Consider the following 21451-nt stretch of genomic DNA (forward strand, 5'->3'; position numbering starts at 1 on the left):
ACAATGTTCATGAAACGAGTTTCAACTTTCTCAACAATGCAAAGAACAGCCTGATTGACAATTTTTGCTCCATTAAGTGGCTTTTTTAGGAAATTGAGACTCTGAAGGACAAGTCCAACCAGACCAACAACAGGGGGAATGTCAAGGATCATGAGGCTAGAGGTAGTAAAGACTAGGTGGGCAACCAGGAAAAAGAGAGAAGCTAGGACCCCAAAGACAATCAAGAGGACAAAATCACCCGGCTCGAGCAAAAGGTCCAAAGGCTAGATTCCATCCACCAGGTTGTGACTAAACAGATTGTGGATACCCTCCATACCTTGAATGAAAACATTATTAATCTGGGAGACTATCTAACCAATGCCAGTCTTGTGGGGAACATGGAGCAAAGTACAGAGCACGAAACCAACTGGGAAGATCATCAGAAAGAGACTGGAATCTAGGATAGCCAGGGGGACCAAATGCATTTCCTCCCCATGATCTAGGAGGAAGAGGCCAACCAGAAGGAAAGTGATGCTGCAAAAACCCTGCAGGCAATAGAAAAGAAGGGACACTAGTCTGCCCGCCAGGCTCTGTTCCTGGCCTTTGTTTCTCAGGCTTTGGGCCTTTTTGTTTCTGGCCTTTTGAGGTAGCTTTTTTTCTATTTTTTATGTTTTAGTTGTTTTATGCTGTAAAACTTTGGATTTCAGGATCCCTGTAAAACCTATTTTCCTAATCAAAAATAATAAAATGCATAAAGATAACTCATAACACCATATTTTGTTAACTAGGGAAACCCTAGCCAAGGGAAAACTTTGATGGGGATGATACCCACTAGATAATATACTAATATATATGTTCCTTGTTAGAGGATGGAACTGTTGGCATTATGTTGTATTTATCATTAGTGATAACACTTATTCAATTTTGAATGGCTACCAAGCTCATCACTCAGTCTACAATTTTTACCAAGCATTCAGTAGTTACTTAGTAAGTTCAATAGTTAAGCAGTTCACGCTGAGCATTCCTAAATCTATCGAGTGTATGTGCAGTTTAGTAGTTCATATTGAGCTTATAGTGTTCACTAAATTGATAGTGGTCACCGAGCTTCATAGTGTCTACCGAGTCATCAGCTTGTGTGATGAGAAGCCAGTTTCTACTGAGTGATGGATGTGTAGTGTTTACTGAGTGATAGCAAGGTAAACAAAGGATTCAGTATCTACAGAGTGACACTATATCTACGGAGTCTCCAATGGTTACTGAGTTCCAAGCTATGTTGTGTGATTAGTATGGATCAAGCTTCTACTTCTATCGAGTGCATGATAATGTTGAGTAATGTAGTGGACACTGATTATCAGAAAGTCAACAAGTCAACTTGAAGAGCTTGAGTTTTTTACTAATTAGCTAACTCAGTAATTTTTTGTTTACTTGTGTTTTAGCCGACCTTATAATTGTAATTATTGAAATGGTATATATGTAATGTATTGTATCATTTTTAATATATGGATGGATAGATGTATCAAGGAATGGACACGTAATGTTTGAGAAGAGTGAATGTGAGTCAGTAGCAGAACAAAGTATTCAACAAGGTCTTCAAGGAGCAGTAAAGACATATAAATCACAAGAGGTGATTAGTACTTTAAAGATCTATTCAGAAAACAAGTTGTAATTCAGTTCTACTATTTCATCCTGATAGGTGAATCAGTTGTCCAAATCCTTTAACAAGGTAGAATTAACAGTCTTTGTATAAATCTCTTAATAGAGTGCACACTTCATTGTATGTTTGTAAAACCTCTAACAAGGTGGATCTAGCAGTCCAAATTTCTCTTAACAGAGAAAATCATCAGAAGTGATCAATGTAAGCCCTAACAAGCCAAATTTATATTGCAGTAGTGAAGTTTTGTGGGTATCATCCCCACCCCAGTTTTACTTTCTATTTGGAAGGTTTCTAGGTCACCAAAATACTATGTTAATGTGTTATGAATGTTTATCTTTCTCATGCATGAAGTAGATTAGATGAATAAATGGTGAATGATTTATATTGTTAAGTGCTAAATTGATTTAAAGTTTTTGAGGTTACTGATTCACCCCTCCCCCCTTAGTAACCTAGCTAGTCTTGATTATTTCCAACAATTGGTATCAAAGCTTTGTGGTTCTCAGGATAAAGTTTGATAGCTTGAGCAAAGATCAAGGACAATGAAGATATTCAAACTTGATAAAGCTATTGAGAATGAGAAGCTAGATCTGGAAATGGCCATAGCTCAACTCAAGGAAGAAAAAGAGCATCTTTCCCAATCCTTGAAAAGAAGGAAGGAACTTGCAAGACAAATGAATGACCACTAGTATGTTGAAGAAAAAATTGAAGACTTTTTCCCTTCAGGTAGTTTAGATGAAGGAAATGAAGCAATCAAAGAACTCCTAGAAAAGAATGGCTCTATGCAAGAAGAGGTAAGAAAATTGAAAAGAGAACAAGAAGTTCAGCAAGCAGACATGGATCAATTGAATCAACAAAGTGAGCAAAATCTCTATAGGAAAAAAGGTAAAGCAGGACTTGGTTACAAAGAAGAAGGTGAATCCTCCAAACAAGGTGCCCAAAGGAATTAAAGACCTACTTGCAATCACTGTGGTAAGTTAAGTCATACATCAAACAAATGTTAGAGCAATGGAAAGGCAAAATTCAATGGAAAATGCTACAATTGTAGTAAACATGGTTATAAAGCTAATGAATGCAAGAAGAAACCAAAATTTGAAGGTAAATACCATACATGCAAGCAGCAAGGTCGTAAGGCATCTAAATGTAGATCCAAATCATTCAATCTAACAAAAAAAATTGTCAAAACAATATTTGGTTAGGACTACAATACTTGGTGTAGATTTCACTATTGTGGAGAATATCGACACATTGGCATAGACTGTACAAGGCATCACTTGATAAGAGAGATTTAATAGTAAGATGCTATACATGCATTGAAATTGGTCATATAGCTAAAAACTACATGAATATAGGAAGAGTTAAAGGTGAGAAGAAAGCTAAAGATCATAACATTAAGAAGCATATGAGATAGTAGTGGATTCCCAAATCTATCAAGCAAAATAGTTCAAATGATGGCCATGCCACTCAAGAAGTGGGTGACTCCACCATTTCTAATTAGACTCATGAAGGAGGAACTAGAACTGTATTTTCAAGCTATATCTTGAGTAGTTCCAAATGGAAGAAAGAAGAAGTTCCAAATTAGTATTTTAGATACAAAGGGATCACATGAGATTAGTTCATACCGAGCGAGGTCGGGAGTAATGAAAGTTTTTTTGATTGCTAAATCACAATTTTTTATCGATCTAGTGAGTAGATGATAGTTTTTCATGCACTACGTCATTATGGTTCCTAGCATTAATGGTGAATTTTCATCAAAAAGGGTAGAATTTGACTTCATTTTTCACCGCAATTTCAGAATTCACAGAGCTAATAGATTTCCAAGTGCATCTAGGTGATTTCAAGAAAATTTCCAATGAACAATTTTTTTGAAAAAATTCTTTCACTTACCGAGTAGTGATGGCATCCAGAAGCACTAGTAGCAGAAAGACAAAAAGAGGTTTAGAAATGTTAGTTAAGGGTGTGGAGTGGAAAGCACCAAATTTCAAGCTAGTTCCAGTAGTTGAGGAGGCATTTGACCCTAATGGTGCTCAATCCCAAATTCCACCAAAGGTACTTCTAATTAATGACATTCACACTCATTCTACGTGTTCTATTTAGGAAATTGGAACCCTAGAGATGGATAGTGCCTTAGAAGAAATGTGTGTTGATGGTTCATTAAAGCTCAAGCATAAGAAGCTAGAAACCAAAGGGTTAACCCATATCACACACCTGCCAAGAAGTTTTCAAATCAAGTGGATTAGATACATTCTTTGTCATGTGCACAATGGTCAACTATGATTAGAGTAGCCAATGTTAGTCACCAAGAAAATGATTCACAAGATTTTTGTTCTCCCCATACTAAACAAAGCAAAATCTACCAAAACCCTAGGTCGGGATGAACTCCAGGACAAAACCCTAGCAGATTGGGATGGTAGAGGTTTGAAAATTAGCATTATTTATAATGTAGAACTAAGGTTTTGGATTCATGTAATTGCCCACAAGATTTATAGCTCTAGTCAATTGAACAATGTGCCATGTGAGGTAGTAGACTTAGAATTTAAGGTTGTAAAGAAAAACATGGAATTTGACTTGTCAGAATTACTATTGAAGAAATTGAACAAGAATATGGACAATATTACGACATCAAAGAACTACTCTTGGAAATTTGGTTCTTTGTTGACATGTCTTTTCTTTTATGTGCAGAAGTTTTTCCCATCAAAAGGTTCTGTTGTATGGAGAAAAGATGTTCCTATTATGTATCAAATAAATGTGTTCATTGCATAAATGGGTGTAAACTTTAACAACATTATGAATAATTACTTTGAAGATTCCAAGAAAAGGATGAAAAAAAGGTTCACAATTCCTCCTAAGCTTGTTGATGATTATAAAGATGATGTGCATTTCATGGTTGACTGTGATAGAGTGTACATTTAGGAAGTCAGGCCCTGAGTTGCATGGGTAAAACCTCTCCCATATGTGGTAAACATTAATGAAATCAAGGATATTATTGAAGCATTGGTAAATGAACTAGATGATCCTAACCTACCAATTTTTGGTACACATGATGAGTCCAAAGCAAGAATTGAGCTTGAAATCAAGCTACCCTAGACAATCATCAAAGGAAAGAGGAAGATAGCCAAGATGAAAACTACCACGAGCCCTCTTATTCTTATAGAAGGTAAAGGAGAGGATGAAGAAGAAGAAGAAGAAGAAGGAGAAGAACTAGAATCTGAGAAGGAGGTAGAGCCAACAAAGAAGAAAGGTAGGGTAATCATTACCAAACCTCCAAAGGCCTCCATAGTTGTTTTCACTAGAAGATCAAAAGGAAAAGGAAAAGGTGAATTTGTGCTTAGAAATCCCACACTTACCTTCCAAAAAAGGTTAAAATAGATGGAAGAAGGAGTAGGAATCACAAAATTCAAGGCTCTCAAGTTTAGGACAAGGATTGATGCCAAAAAGATGCAAATTGAGGAATTGGTACTCACCAAAATGGGAAAATAGAAGTATTCCCTGGATCAGATTGCTCCCCAAATCTCAAAAGAATTTTTAGTAAGATTGCAACCAAGGTGGGAATCTATTGTAAAGATAGCAAAACATATTTATGAACAATCTTTGAGGAGGTTACTATCAAATCTTACAGATGCAGAAGTCAAGGCAGCCATGAAAATTAATGAAGGTAAAATGATGATTAGATTCCACACATGTTTGATTTTAATAAAAGATATTGAGCATGTTGTTAGAGATGCAAAAAACATGTGGAAGAACATCTATCATATACATAAGCCCAGTGACAACCTAGTGGAAATCAAGGATGATGATGGTGACAGTGATGACGATGAAGAGGATAGCACTCCATGTGTTACTTTTGACGTTCAAGATTATCAGGCACTAAGGGTTGATGATGAAGAGAAAGAGGAAGAAGCTAAAGAGGAAGACAAGGAAGAAGATGAAGAAGATGATCCAATGAAAATAATAGCAAAAGTCATTGTTTCTGTTCCTCATTCTCCACCTAAAATTGCTACATTATCAAGGTTGGAGATAGCTTCAACAAGTATGATTACCAAGACCTTAGATATATCATCTACACTTTCTACCTCATAGCTCCAGGTATCTACAATGGAAGTGTCAGCCACTTCATCTACTGAGCTATAGCCCTCTTCATCAGCTCTTGAGAAATCTACTTTAGTAGTATGCACAACTACCAGTTCTCCAAATGTGGATATTTCTTAAGCACCATGTACAATAAGTTTTCTAGTATGTTCTACAATTTTTTCAACTATACCCTTAATTGAACCATCTTTTGTGCCAGTCAGTTCTTTAGTTGTAAGTATTCCAATTTGTATACCACCTATTGGTACTGCATTTTTTAGTACATAAGTTTTGGATATAATTGGTACTTCTTTTAGTTTTCCTTCAACTGGACTAATTCAAGTCTTTTCTAAAAGTCCACCTATTTCTACTATTGTTTCTATTTCTAAGTCCAAGGAAGTAAGCTTAGAAGTAAAACCAAAGACTCCTCTAAAACTTTTGCTTACTAGCAAGGCAATTGATGAAGACATTGATTTGGATAAGGAAATTGTTATTCCTAAGTTGGATTTGGATAATGCCACAGTTAATAAAATGATATTGGTTAGTCAACTTTTAGAGCAAAAGGAACAATAGAAGTAGCTTAGAGATGAGAGAGATAGAGAGTTCACCATAATTGAAAATGCCAAAAATATAATAACTAAGGCTATAGGTGTTGATGTTGACTCATCTCAACACATTTTGTTGAAATTGGAAGAAGTTATAAATAAGTTCAATGAGGATACCTCTGGCCAAGAATAGCTCATAGAGAAGATATAGAAGTTTGATAATAAGGTGCTTGAGCACATTGCTCAACACATTGCCATTAATCAGGTAGAGTTATCTTCAATTTTGAACAATCTTGAACAATCTTTAACCAATGTAACATCACTTTTTGGGAAGCTTTGTGATGTTACCAAGTATACTAAGGAGATAAAGGAGAAATTAAGTAAGATTGATGTTGATATGAAAGAAAGTGCTCAAAGGCTATAGCTTGATCCTAGTTCAAGCTCATCACATCACATGAAGGTGAAATTTTTGTCAGAAATGTAGGCAAAATTGCTAAGAGAGGAAGCTAGGATTAGGTCTACACTAATTGTTATACAAAATATGATCCTTCTAATTATGGACTCAATGTAGAAACATGTTACATATTCAAAAATATTGGTCCAGGATAACAATTTTTCCATAGCAGATCATATGATTGAACTTTTTGCAAAAGTTCAAGTGGCACTCTTCACCTACAAAATTTTGCAAGATAATTGGGATAAGACATTGGCTCTTATTCTCAAGGTACACTCCAAATTTCTCTCACATTTTGATGTCTCTATTTGAATATTTTGCATATCTCTTTGACATTATTGTCAAAAAGGGGGAGCAAGAGATAGTAGGAGACATGGGAGTAAGAAATGATAAGAGATTTGTGGAGAAAATAAGGGAGAAAATAGATTGATTTATGTACAGAATAAAAAGGATGATAGGCTATGTATATACTATGCCATATGTATGGGGGAGATATGTGAGATATGTAAGATATGTATATACAATAGCTTTACAAAGATCAATTTTGAAAAATCAAAAATCAATATGTTAGTGTACATAAGTTTTGGCTCATAAGTGTTTTTGTCACTAATGCCAAAGGGGGAGATTGTTGGCATTATGTTGTATTTTTCATTAGTGATAACACTTATTCGATTATGAATTTCTACCGAGTCCATCATTTAGTCTACAGTTTATACTGAGCATTCAATGGTTACCTAGTAAGTTCAATAGTTAAGTAGTTCACATTAAGCATTCCTAAAGCTACCAAGTGAGTGTGCAGTTCAACAGTTCATACCAAGCTTACAGTGTTCACCAAACTAATAGTGGTCACTAAGCTTCATAGTGTCTACTGAGTCATCAAATTGTGTGATAAGAAGCCAGTTTCTACCGAGTGATGGATGTGTAGTGTTTACCAAGTGATAGCAAGGTAAACAAAGGATTTAGTATCTACTGAGTGACACTATATCTATCGATTCTCCAATGGTTACCAAATTCCAAGCTACATTGTGTGATTAGTATGGATTGAGCTTCTACTTCTACCAAGTGCATGATGATTCCAATAATGTAGTGGATGTTGAGTATCAAAAGGTCACCAAGTCAACTTGAAGAGCCTGAGTTTTCTACTGATTGGCCGACTCGGTAATGTTTTGTTTACTTGTGTTTTAGCCAACCTTGTAATTGTAATTATTAGAATGTTATATATGTAATGTATTGTATCATTTGTAATATATGGATGGATAGATGTATCAAGGAATGGACATGTAATGTTTGAGAAGAGTGAATGTAAATTAGTAGCAAAATAGAGAATTCAACAAGGTCTTCAAGGAGAAGCAAAGACACATCAATCAGAAGAGGTGATCAATACTTCAAAGATCTATTCAGAAAAAAAGTTGTAAGTTAGTTCTACTACTTCATCTTGACAAGGGAATCAATTTTCCAAATCCTTTAATAGGGTAGACTTAATAGTCTTTGTATAAATCTCTTAATAGAGTGCATACTTCATTGTATGTTTGTAAAACCTCTAACAAGGTGGATCTAGCAGTCCAAATTGCTCTTAACAGGGTAGATCATTAGAAGTGATCAATGTAAGCCCTAACAGGCCAACTTTATACTATAGTAGTAAAGTTTTGTGGGTATCATCCCCACCCCATTTTTACTTTCTATTTGGAAGGTTTTTGAGTCACCAAAATACTATGTTCATGTGTTATGAATGTTTATCTTTCTCATGCATGCAGTAGATTAGATGAATAAATGGTGAATGATTTATATTGTTAAGCACAAAATTTATTTAAAGTTTTTGAGGTTATTTATTCACCCCTCCCCTCTCAGTAACCTAGCTAGTCTTGATTATTTCCAATAGGAACATGTTAGGAGTCAATGAGAAAATTTAGTATAGTAGTCCCTATTAGGAGACTTTGGATCCCTCTTAGGAGATTCCAAACTTGTTAGGAGTTATAGTGTAATGCATGTAAGAAGATCCCACTACCCAAACATGCAATTTCAATTACATGAAGAGCTCATTGCTCAATCAAATAATCTACTATAATTTTCCTTCCTTCATTGATCTCTAATCTTCACCTCAATCTTAGATCACCATATAGTTCATAGAAAACTTTTCATATATCTCTTTCACAAAAGTTCACTCACTTTGCAATTCACAATTACATAATCATAAGCACACACACACACACACTACTTATTGCAAAAAGTCCTTTGCATAAATACCATGCCTTTACATAAAATATTGTTGGGTCATCTAAGACCATAATTCACTTTTCCAAGTTAGAATAAACATCTAGGATGTTAGCCCTAATTGGACAAGTAGTTGTTTTGCAACCAAAACAATTCTTTCCTTCAATTCTATTGTCTTGCTTCATCAAAACATGATTAACTCTATTACACACAATCAGTACAAAATTTTGAGGTTATACATATCATCACCAATATGTATACTATCTCCATGCAACTTCACTTATCATAATATGATGTTTGCAACATGTTATAAACAAAACAATATACTATTGTAAACTAAATTCTATACTTAGACAATTTTCATATAACCAACCACTAAGTATCTTTATTTCCAAGGCTTCCTATCAACATGTACATCATGTTTTGCCATTAACGACAACAATTACATATCACAATCAGCCAATTATCAATAAAAGTAGCCTTTTATGATGGAAGACTTGTGACTAATACAATATTGGATTAGATCTCTAAGATGGAAAACTTCTTTGAGTATGAAAGAACTCCTAAAAACAAGAAGGTGAAGATAGAATTCACAAAGTTGAAGGGCCATGCTTCACTTTGGTGGGATCATTTACAAACTAAAAGAAAAAAGAGAGGAAAAGAAAAGATCAAGACATGGATGAAGATGATTAAAAAAATGAAGAAGTTTCTCCCTGTAGAGTACCAAGTTAATTTGTTGAGGAAAATGTAGAATTTGAGGCAAAAGGACATAACCATGAAAGAATATATTGGAAATTCTATAAAATGGTTATCAGATATGGACAATTTTATGATGAATTTAAGAAAGTGGTAGCTACTTGAATGGTTTGAGGACATCAATCCAAGATGAGACTAGCTATGTTAAGATGGATAGCATAGAAGAAGCATATCAATATGCCTTGAAGGATGAAGAAAGATTTGATTATCAAAGATAAAAAGGTAGAGGTGGAAGATTTCAAAGAAGTAGAGGTTGAACCTATGGAGAGAGTGGAAGATCTAAAAAATTCAATGCAAGATGAAGGAAAGGCAAAATGAAAAGAAGAACTCGCTAGAAAAAGAGGTAATTATACTAGATGTAACTATATTGGTTACTCTAGGAATAAAAATGGTGGAAAAAGAGATAAAATCATTTGGTAAAAGGGAAGTTTTTTTAATTTTTGAGAAGAAGGACATAGAGATTTTGAATTTACTAACTCTAGAAAGAAGATTGCAGGTAGTAGCAAAAAAAAATGGCTTGTGAAGAAGTTGTTCAGATACCCAATGAACCTAAAATTTGTGAGAGCCTAATGCTAAGAAGGATATTATGGAATGAAGAAGTTAGTGAAGAACCTATTTTGAAAAGGGGTCTTTTCAAGACCAAATGGAAGATTGCTAGAAAATGTTGCAAAGTAATCATTGAAAATTTAGCCTCTGAGGAGTTGGTTAACAAGTTGCAGTTGTTGAGACTGAGACATCCTAGACCATACCATGTCACTTAGATCCAAAAGGAGCATAATTTAATTGTACGTGAAAAATGTCTTGTTAAATTCAAAATTGGGAATTATCATGAAAAAGTCTTATGTGATATTCTCCCTATGGATTACTATCATATTCTTTTGGGTAAACCTTGGCACTATGATAGATAAACTTTACATGATGGTAGATTGAATAAATATACTATTTGGGTTGATGTAAAGAAACATGTATTTTTGCCTTTGGTCTAAAAGCTTAAGGAGAATCATTGTACCAAAGTCAAAGTATGTTTGGTTGATGGAAACCAACTTTATAAGGATATAAAGAAACAAAATGTTTGTTTTGCCTTGATTCCTAGAAAGTTTGAGAAACAAGATGAGCTAGCACATGTACTTGAGATTGAATCTTTGTTGTAAAATTTTCAAGAAATTATTTAGGATAATGTATTAGATGGTTTACCTACTATAAGAAGCATAAGTCATTGTATGCATTGGGTACTTGGAGCTAGTTTTCCTAATAAAGCATCACATAGTCTTACACCTAGGATTGATAGCATAATGAATTTTTTGAGAGGAGAAAAGTATTTTACCAAGGTTGATTTAAAGAGTGGCTATCATCAGATCATAATTAGAGAGGTGATAAATGTAAAACTTCTTTTAAGACTAATGAGGGTTCGTATGAGTGGTTCATTATGATTTTTGGTTTAACTAATGCACCTAGTACTTTAATGAGCTTGATGAATGAAGTTATAAAAAAATTCTTGGTCAAGCTTGTGATTGTATATCTTGATGAAATTTTGGTATTTAGTAAAACTAAGGAAGAACACCTTGAGCATACTAGACAAATATTGTAGTGATTGGAGGAGAAATTGTTGATTAACTTGAACAAATGTTCATTCATGAAGAGATTGTGTATCTTGGTTTTGTAATTTTAGTTGATGGCTTGAAGATTGATCCTAAAAAGGTAAAAGCTATTCTTGATTGTCCTACACTTGAGAATATTGGGGAAGTTAGACCATTTCATGGATTGGCAATTTTTTATAGGAAGTTTTCTAGAAACTTGAATTCTATTTATAATATAATGACTAAAACAATGAGAGGGGATAAAAGGGATTTAAAATGGACAAATGGAGAACAAAAGAGTTTTACAACATTGAAACAAAAGATTTGATTATTACTTACACTTTATTTTCCTAATTTTAGTAAAGTCTTTCAAGTTGAATGTGATGTTGGTGGAAGTTCCATTGGAGTTGTTTTGATTCAAGCAGGAAAACTATAGCTTTATTTAGTGAAAATTTGAAAGATGCTAAGAGAAAATATTCAGTTTATGATAAGGAATTCTATGCTATTGTTCAAGCTTTGAATAAATGGAGATATTATTCTATGCCTAAATATTTTATATTATACACTAACCATGAATCTTTTTATTATTTGGGAAGTCAAAGTAAGTTGAATTAGGGGCACATGAAGTGGGTTGAGTACTTGTAGAACATTTACTTTTCATTTAATTGCAAGAGTGGACAATCAAATAAAGTTTCTAATACTTTGAACCAAAGAAGGAATTTTCTAATAGAAATGAGAGTTGAGGTACTTGGTTTTGATAATTTGAAGTACTTGTATGAAACTAATCTTGATTTTCAAAGGCCTTGGAAATATTGTAAAGACCATATGGTAATAGATAAGTGGATCAATTATTTTATTCAAGAAGACATGTTTAAAGGAGTTCAGTTATGCATACCTAGAGGATCTATGAGAGATACTATCATGGAGGAAAAGCATAGTGGTGGACTTGTAGGAATTGTTAGAATATATAGTCCACCAATATAACTGAGAGGAAGGTAGGGGTGAATTAGTTATCCAACCAACCTTATTAAACTTTAACCATATGATAAATGTAATAAAAAACCATAAAATGATACTCATGCACAATAACACCAAATCTGTTAACTAGGGAAACCTTTGATCAAAAGGAAAACCACCATGGGGATGATACTCATAAGATAATGAACTAATATAAATATTCCTTATTATAGGATGGACCCTATTAGGAGTCTATAAAAACATTCAATACATATCAATCCCTATTAGGAGACTTTGAATCCATGTTATTAAATTCCAACCTTGGTAGGAGTTGTAGAAGACGAATGGACCCATTGTCCAAACAACTTTAGGGGTAAGACCAATGAACCCACTATCTAAATGATCTCTATATCATTCCTTGAAAAATAATAGAAATAGATAGTACTTCTTTTCTCTTTCTCTGTGTTGTCAACCAGACTTCTTCTCCTTCTGATCTTGTAACCAGATCACAAATCTGGCATCCAATAATCCCTTGGATCACTTACTCATATTTACCAAACACTCAGCTCCTTTTCACACTTTTTAGTCAATACAATGATCTCACACTTATAAACAAGGGAAACATTTTTACTTTATATCATACATTCAAAATAATTCCTTGAGTCAGCCATGAGGCTTTCCTAATTAATTATAATAAGATAAATAATTAATTCATAATTACAATAGCACTGTTAGATCATAGTTTATGCAAATTCTCACATGTATGATATAGGGCTTGCACATTTGCTGATGTCATCATCAAATTGTCTTATGTCATTGGCTGATCGCACATCTCCAGATCATATCTCTATTAGAAGATATAATAAGCACATTAGATACTACTTCTTAGGTACTCTATCTCTATACTATTCTCTTTAAATTAAGCATAGCTTTTGTACATCTTTGACTCAAGTATTGTGCATTGAAATTTAACATCAAGACATAATATTGAACATGTCCATGAATGTGCATCACAAAAAAATCAAACAATTGTTCATACAACTAAGATCTTTGTCTACTGCTCCATCAATCTTCACAAACTTATTGCTATGTTGACATCAATGATAAACACAATTATGAATGTAACATGTCAATCATTCTAAAAATCTCCCCAAGTGTTCTAGTAATGCTTAGGATACTCCCCCAAAGGAATACCATTATACTTCATGGTTACAATCTCCCCCTTTTAAATTAATGGTAACATAGATTAAAAACATCTAAGTTCCAAGAATACCAAATAGTACTCTGCTACCACTGCTACTACTCTCATCTTTTCAAATCCTCTTCATTAATCAAATCTGAAAACCTCTAGAACACTGCTTTGTTTTGCATCTTCATGAATCTTTATAAATCTCCCTAATAGAGATATGCAACTATCTCTCCCCCATTGACATCAATGAAGAAAGCCTCATTATTTCAATTCACTACTTCAATTTATAACCAAATCGAGTGTCCAAAGACACTATTCAATACTAAATACCAAGAGCTCTCAATGACTCATCTCATCATAGATACTTCCACATACAAGGATCATCAACATTTAGTCCAGTCTAACAATAATTCTTTGTGCCACTAGACTGATGCATTCTTTGCATCATCTACTTAGAAGTAGGTAGGGGCATAACCCTAAGCATACCTCTTAAGTGCTCAAATTTATATTTAGGTAAGGGATTTATAAATATATTTGCAATCTAATCTTTAGTACTCACATATTCTAATGTAATCTCTTTTTTTGATACCTTATCTCTCAAGTCATGATACTTAATAGATATATACCTAGTCTTAGAATGCAACATAAGATTCTAAGACATACTTACTATACTTGTGTTATTACAGTATATGATAACAAGTTCTATGAATGCAATCCCAATATTCTTTAGCATCTATTTCATCCACATGATTTGATTACAATTATTTTCTATTGTTACATACTCTAGTTCAGTTGTACTCTATGAAATTCCATCTTGTTTCTTTCTCAGCTAATAAACCAGTCTTCCTTCAAGAAAAAATGCTCTACTACTAGTGCTCTTTCTATCATCCATAATTTTTGCCCAATCCAAAACAATATATATACATAGACTGAAATCACTTGATCTATCATACCATATTCCATAATTAGATGATCCTTTCAAATATCTAAATATTGTCTTTACTAATGCATAATGATACTCCTTAGGATCAGCTTCAAATCTAGATACAATCCCAACTACATTTTCTATATCTAGTCTAGTGTGAGTTAGATACTACAAACCTCCACTTATGGATCTATACTTCTTCCCAACTATAGGTATCTCATTCTTTCTAGATAACTTGTGACTAGTTTTATAGGTATACCAATAGGCTTACAACTTTCCAATCCAAATATCTTCAAGAAATCTTTTAAGTACTTAGCTTGTGAAATGAAAATGTCATCACTATTATGCACAATCTAAAACCCTAGGAAAAAAAATATTTCTCCTATCATGCTCATCTCAAATTCATTCTTCATTTCTTCTAAAAACTTATCACTTGCTTCATCATTACCTTCAAATATTATGTCATCAATAAATATTACTTTTATCAACAAACCATTCTCATTTTTTCTTAAATACAAGTTTCTATTTGTTGCACCTTTAACAAATCCAAGTTTTGTTAAATACGTATATAATCTTGTGTACCAGGTTCTAAGTGCTTGCTTCAATCCATATAGATATTTCTTTAGTCTACATACCATATCTTTGTCTTCAGTTAGAGGGAAACCATTAGGCTACTCTAATGTATACCTCTTCTTCAAGTGCTCTATTTAGAAAAGTTTATTTAACATCAATCTAATATTATTTTTCTTTCTTTAGGGTGTGTGCAATCCCTCCCCTCCTACTCTCATATATTTGGTTAGCCTGTGCCAAATCTGTAACTTACATTGTTTTACACCTCTTTCTTTCTCATCTTGATGATGGATCATGTAGTGTGATTCAAAACGTTGATGAAAAAATCTTTACACAATCTAATCTAGAAACTTAATTTACATATCTATCTAATATAATTTGAACTTCTTATTCACTGCATAAGTCAAGAGAATTCTTATTGATTCCATTCTAGCTATAGGGGCACATGTCTTCTCATAGTCTATTCCTTCTTTCTATAAATATCCTTTGTGCACAAGTCTAGTCTTGTTTCCTACAACTTTTCCTTGCTCATTCATCTTATTTCTGAATACCCATTTGGTTCCTATAACATTCTTTCTTTACGTCTAGGAAGTTCTAATTCTCATGTTTCATTCTTCACAATCTAATCTAGTTCTTCCTTAATTTCTTGAATCCAATGATCATCTTTACATGCTTCATCTGCACTCTTAGGTTCTACTTGAGAAATTAGACATAATTCCTTATTAACTTTCTTTCTTGTCATTACACCTTTGCCTTTTCTTCCAATTATCTTCTTTGGAGGGTGAGTTTTTGTCAAGTTTCTATTAGAGTTAGGAGTTGCTAACTCAACTCTTATCTCTTCTCTTGGTTCAGATCTATGTTCTCCTCTTTTCTCAACAGTTTGTACATCATTCTATACATCATTTTTAGTCTCAAAGAAAAATTCTAATTTCTATCTAACAATTCCAATGTTATCTTCTTCTTCATTAGAATTATAATCTAACATCTTTTCCATAGTTCAAAACTTTTCATTAACCTTTACATTTGCACATTCAACTATTGTCTTAGTTCTATGATTAACATATTTTTATGCCTTTCTTTTCAATGAATAGCCAAGAAACATACCTTGATCACTTCTTAGATCAAACTTAACAATATCATCATATCTCTTAATGTAAAGCTTGCTCCCAAATATTTTGAAATACTTTACTGATGGAGAATGAAAAACCCATAATCCATAAGGTGTCTTGTTCATACCCTTTTTGATCTATACCCTGTTCATAGTGTATACTGTGTTGGTAAACAAATTTGTTCTTTTATCTTTCCTAAAATTATGACTCTTAATGCCCAGATTATGAACAATATCTATTCACAAAAGTTGAAAAGCCATTTTATGGTTATTGGCTTTTCTTTGAATTGTTAGGTACAGCTCCCTATATGAATAATCTTCAATGAATTAAGTTTGTTCCTACTTATCTAAATCGAGGTATGCTCTTAACCTGAGAGTAGGAGAGGCAAACAAAATTAAGCATAACTAGAACTTAATTCAGGCAAGAAAAATTTCTCAATATCAAAACAAATTTATGTATCCACACTTCTTATGAATTCATAAATCCATCTGCGTAAGACTAAAATAAGTTGAAATCTAAATCTGAACTACAACTAATGAATTAGGAAAACTAACAGAATCCTTTCGTCAAATGAAATATAACAATATTTATTACATTCATTTGAATTCCAAAAAATAGGGGAAATGAAACTCTGTTCTTTCTTTGTTCTCTGTAATGCAAAAAGGAAATACTAACAAATTACAGTACCTACTAGAATGGAAAATGATTGAAACGAAGTGTCATTCAATTGTCTCTGCAACAAATAGTACTTCACACCAAAATTTGCCGACCTTTGATTAATCATTGAATTTCATACATATAGGTTTTAAGAGATGACCATTACAATGGGAATTTCAATCAGTTCATCTTCTGAAAATGACAAATGGCTAGATGCCAGTTTGTCAAATTTCAAAATTTACAAAAAATTGCAACATTTACATCAGAAAATAGAAAAAGGAGTATTGAATAAGTCATTTAGACTTCTTTCCCTTTTCAATTTTTGTCCTATATGTTCTGGCAGCCACTATAATTGGGATCATCTCCTCATGACTAGGCACATGTACATCGGTGAATCTTAAGAGCCACTTTGAATTCTCCTGAGCTAACTCCTTTACTGCACCCAACTGACTTGTTAACTCTCCAACTGCCACATGCACGCATCCACTTAGTACCTGCAACTCTACCACTCTATTTTGACTGATTGAAGTCATCCTAGATAGATTACTCAAGTATGTGGAGAAATTATTCTTCATTACTTCTATCTCAATGAGAGCCTTTCCTTGTCCACTACTTTGTGAGTCAGTGTGTAATCCTTGCATGAGCTCAAATGCTCTATCTTGGATCTTCTTCACCTTTTCCTTTGTTTCTCTAAGTCCTTCCTCTGCCTCTTAAATCATCTCCTGCTTGAATTGCATGTTTTGAAGCCATTCAAACAGAGGCTCAGTTCCCTTCTTCAAAATCTTTGCTTTAACTGCCTCTTTTTCCTTCATTTGGATGATCATGTTTAGGAGAGAAATGCATTTGTCACACCTTGCCTTTTTTGCGGTCAAAGTGTTGTGATTGGAAGTGATATTATCCTTCTCAATTTCTAACTAAAGGATAACATTCCCAATTTGATCAATCAGAATAGCTCCATCTGTACTGAGCTTCTCAATCCATTCTTTTCCAATCTGACCAAAATGCCTATCTTTCTGGAGCTATGATATGAAGGCTTGTACCTCTTCTACTGAAGGATTTTCAATGGCAGGCACACCAGTGATAGTTGCCAATGGAACAACTAATTGTTGGATGAATCTTCTCAACTCCTCTATTTTTTCTTTCATTCTGATCTTTGATGACTTGAGATCCTCCAGTTGCTCTTCTATCACCTCATTACTCGATTTCCATAGGCCTACTTTCGTATCACGTCTAGCTTCCCCAAGGTCAATAGAGTGCAGAGTGAAATCTTCTGGCCTCATATCTTCAATTCTCCCCACCTTGTTTGGTTTTGCTACCTCCATAGTTAGGTGCCCTATTTCTGGATCTCGTCCCAATATTGACAAGGTCTTCTGCTTTTTAGTTTTGACTAAGGCAGATCCTGAGCGAACCGCTTGAGAAACAACATCCTTTGAAGGAAAATTTTCATTTTTTCTTTTCCTCTTCTTCTCCAAAGTATCCCCAAGCCAAGACTCTGTATTAATCACTTTGGAGACTATTTCGAGCAATTCAATGCTGAACATTTTTTTCTTTACTGGAGTCATTGTTGTTGTAGCTATAGAAAAAGGGGTCTTTAGATCTCGAGAAAGGAGCTGAGATGAACCTGGAGCTTTCTCTTCTTCTTGAGCTTTTTGGGCAGCTTCATCAGACTCAGTGGATTCACTACTACTACTTTTATCATCTCCAATTTCTACTATCTAAATAGGAGAACTAGCAGGCTTAAGAATAGGAGCATTTACGAATGGAGTAGGGCTGTAACAGGGGGGATGAGATAGGGGCTTCATGAAGAGATGGAGTTGGAGAAGCTTGAGGAGATGGGGGAAGAGTAGCATGTGGACGTGATACTAGAGCGGGAGATCCATCTTTTTGTTCCTCTATTTCTTTTTTAGCTTCAGCTTGAGTTCCAATTATTGGTAGTGATCCCCCTTGATAGGTTGGGGTTATTGAAACATTCCTCTTTGGGGGTTGATCACCTCTACCTGTAGATTGAGCTAGAGCTCAAGCAGCTATGGCAGTAGCACCAAGAATGGCACTCTGAGAGGAAGCTATGGTAGCTGTGGATGTGGAAGCTTGAGCAATTTTACTCCTACTCTAGCCTTTCTTAGCTATCCATTCAACCCACTTCCAAGTCCTTTTGATTATTCTTGCCATCATGAAATCAAAATCTTCTACTATGTCAACATATGGTTTAGAACTTATGGGAGTATTCCTCAACTTAGTCAAATATGTATTGCTATACATATTTTGACCATCATCATCCAGTCCCTCCACATCTAAATTTATACCATATGTCTCTACCTGATCAATTGTAAATCTGGCAAAGGCACGATCTCAACTCTCTAGTTCATCTTTACAATCTACCCAATAATACTCCATGGTTGTTACATGTTTGATTACACTTCCAACCTGAAGCACATCTCTGGCATATCTATTAGGATCAAATAGGGGCCTTACTACTTCATACTCTTCCAATTTTTATCTACTCTCAAATGCTTTGAGTATATTCTTTGCATCTGATCTAGTTTAGCAACTGTATGCTCCAACTTTTATAGGGAATTCATACCCTTTCTTCTTCAGACTGGCGCTCAACATGTTCACTGGTACTACTTGCCCCACAATCTCCACAAGCACGATCATATCATCTAGGTACCTGGGCAGCATCAGTGGGAATCCATCAAATGCTACAAGACATAAATAAGAAAATGATAAAAATTGAATAAAATAACTGCCAAATTGATCAATGGTCGCCATCGCTTTTGAATTGAATCTCCATTCTGGACACCCTTGGAGCTCCCTGCAAATCCTCATGGTGAATGCATCATTTACTCAAATGTATTCTACATAACTATTCTGTAATTGCAAGCATGGGTAAAACTCATAGCTTTTTACATTATCAGGAAAACTCTCAATTCTAGGGAGTCCTCGCCACAATTGAAGAGAAGCCAACATGTATATCAAGAAAGAGGACATATAAAATGAATTATAAAACTTGGCTACACTGAGAGCCCCAGAAAGATGCTTACTAACCTCATATGCCCAGTCAATATACTGTGTGTCTGAGAAAATAACTTGCACCAAAAAGAAGTATTGCTCTACAAAATTAAAAGCTTCTACCTCACCTTTGAGTCGATGCAATAGAACCAAAATGTCAACAATTTCTGGTTTGAGGTCCATGCCAAAAAGAGTTTTAGGGACTTTACTCTTAGCTCCCCTTGGCTTCTGAAACCAAGACTACATGATCTCCCTCCTCCAAACCATCTTCTTCAAAGTGTACTTAAACATGGCTCCACTCATTGTTAAATTAGAGAACTCCTCTTGTTCTAGAATCTGCAAGCAATTCACTATGGCTTGTCGATCAATTGAAATCAACATTGTTTAATCAGGCAACATAATTTGCTTTGTATCTAGGTTGTAATGATGGATGCATTCCAAAATCAACTCTAGGGCTTGCACTACCACAGGAAACCCAACTGCTTCCACTAATCCACTTCCCCAAAGTTTCTTTATTATGGGATGGATCTGCTCTGCTCTCAATATTCTTTGAAAATCTTCCATATCATCTAAATGGAGTGAAGTATCTGTGATAGTCGACCACGCTGACTTAATTCCACCTAATACATCGAAGCCCGTGAATCTTGTTGCCATTTTTTTTGATATATGATAGAAATAGTCCAAGAAATTGCAGTTGATACAAGGAGCAAACTCTGTAACTCAAAAATTACTTGAAAGCACTATTTAGTATAACATTATAACAATGAAATAGGAGTTTGAAAATCTGTTACTTCCCTTTTTATAAAATAACCCTAGATTTGCCCATTGAATTTCATAAATCGCACCACATGGGCAAAATTAAGGGTAAATCTATTGGATTGGTGGATGTAAAGGTTCTAATGGATTTATCTTTGTCTTTTCACTATTTTCGTTGGCTCAACGGTAACTCTCATTAATTACCAATTTACTTCCTATTTCATCCATCTTTTGGAAAAACATGAACAGAGTACTCCATTGGGCTAAATGCACTTAGGTCAATTCTACTTGCAAAAACCTAATCAATCCACTGATTTGCTTCTATTTACTCGCCCAAAATAATCTACAACCAAATCACATACTTAACATGCTTGTAGGAATGACTTTCTCTGAAGTGCAGAAAATGGCCTTCGAAGGTAGAAAACCCGCACTGGAGAAGCAGATTTCCAATTTTCCCCTTTAACTTTTGCTTTTACCTTTCAACCCTAAGCACTTTAATAAAAAACTTTTGGGAAATATAAAAGAGGCTTTGTGGGCAAAAAATGGGGCCCACTTAGTAACTCTATTTCTCCATCTAGGCCTTTGCGAAAAATTTAACTCTTGGTTTGAAATCCGCCAGAAGAGAAACCACTTTTGAATTTTCCACCAATGCTTATCTCGCTCATCTTAATGAGCTTTGAGTAATTTCCACTATGCAAACTTGATGATATTTGAATGATCTAACCATTATGCGGCTTACGTACCCTTGTTTCAGTCTACCAGTAGCAGCTATGGATCTCTACGGAGTTTTACCTTCTAGGTGCGAAAACCCACAATGGAGAAGAAGAAACTTGTTTTTCTACCAATACTCATTGTTTTACTTCCTTTGCCTTATTCACTTTATTTTAAGCCTCCAGAAAATGCAAAACTGACTTTGAAAGTGAGGGGTGGGGCCCATTGGCTTTCTTAATTCCTTTACATGTACCTTTTCAAAAAATTGATTATTGACTTCGAAGTCCGCCATGGAGAAGCTCTTTTTTGGTTTTTCGCTGATGCTTA

This window comes from Cupressus sempervirens, chromosome 3, assembly GCF_028749045.1.
Source record: "Cupressus sempervirens isolate cs-2001-9-10 chromosome 3, ASM2874904v1, whole genome shotgun sequence".
NCBI classification, from domain to species: domain Eukaryota; kingdom Viridiplantae; phylum Streptophyta; class Pinopsida; order Cupressales; family Cupressaceae; genus Cupressus; species Cupressus sempervirens.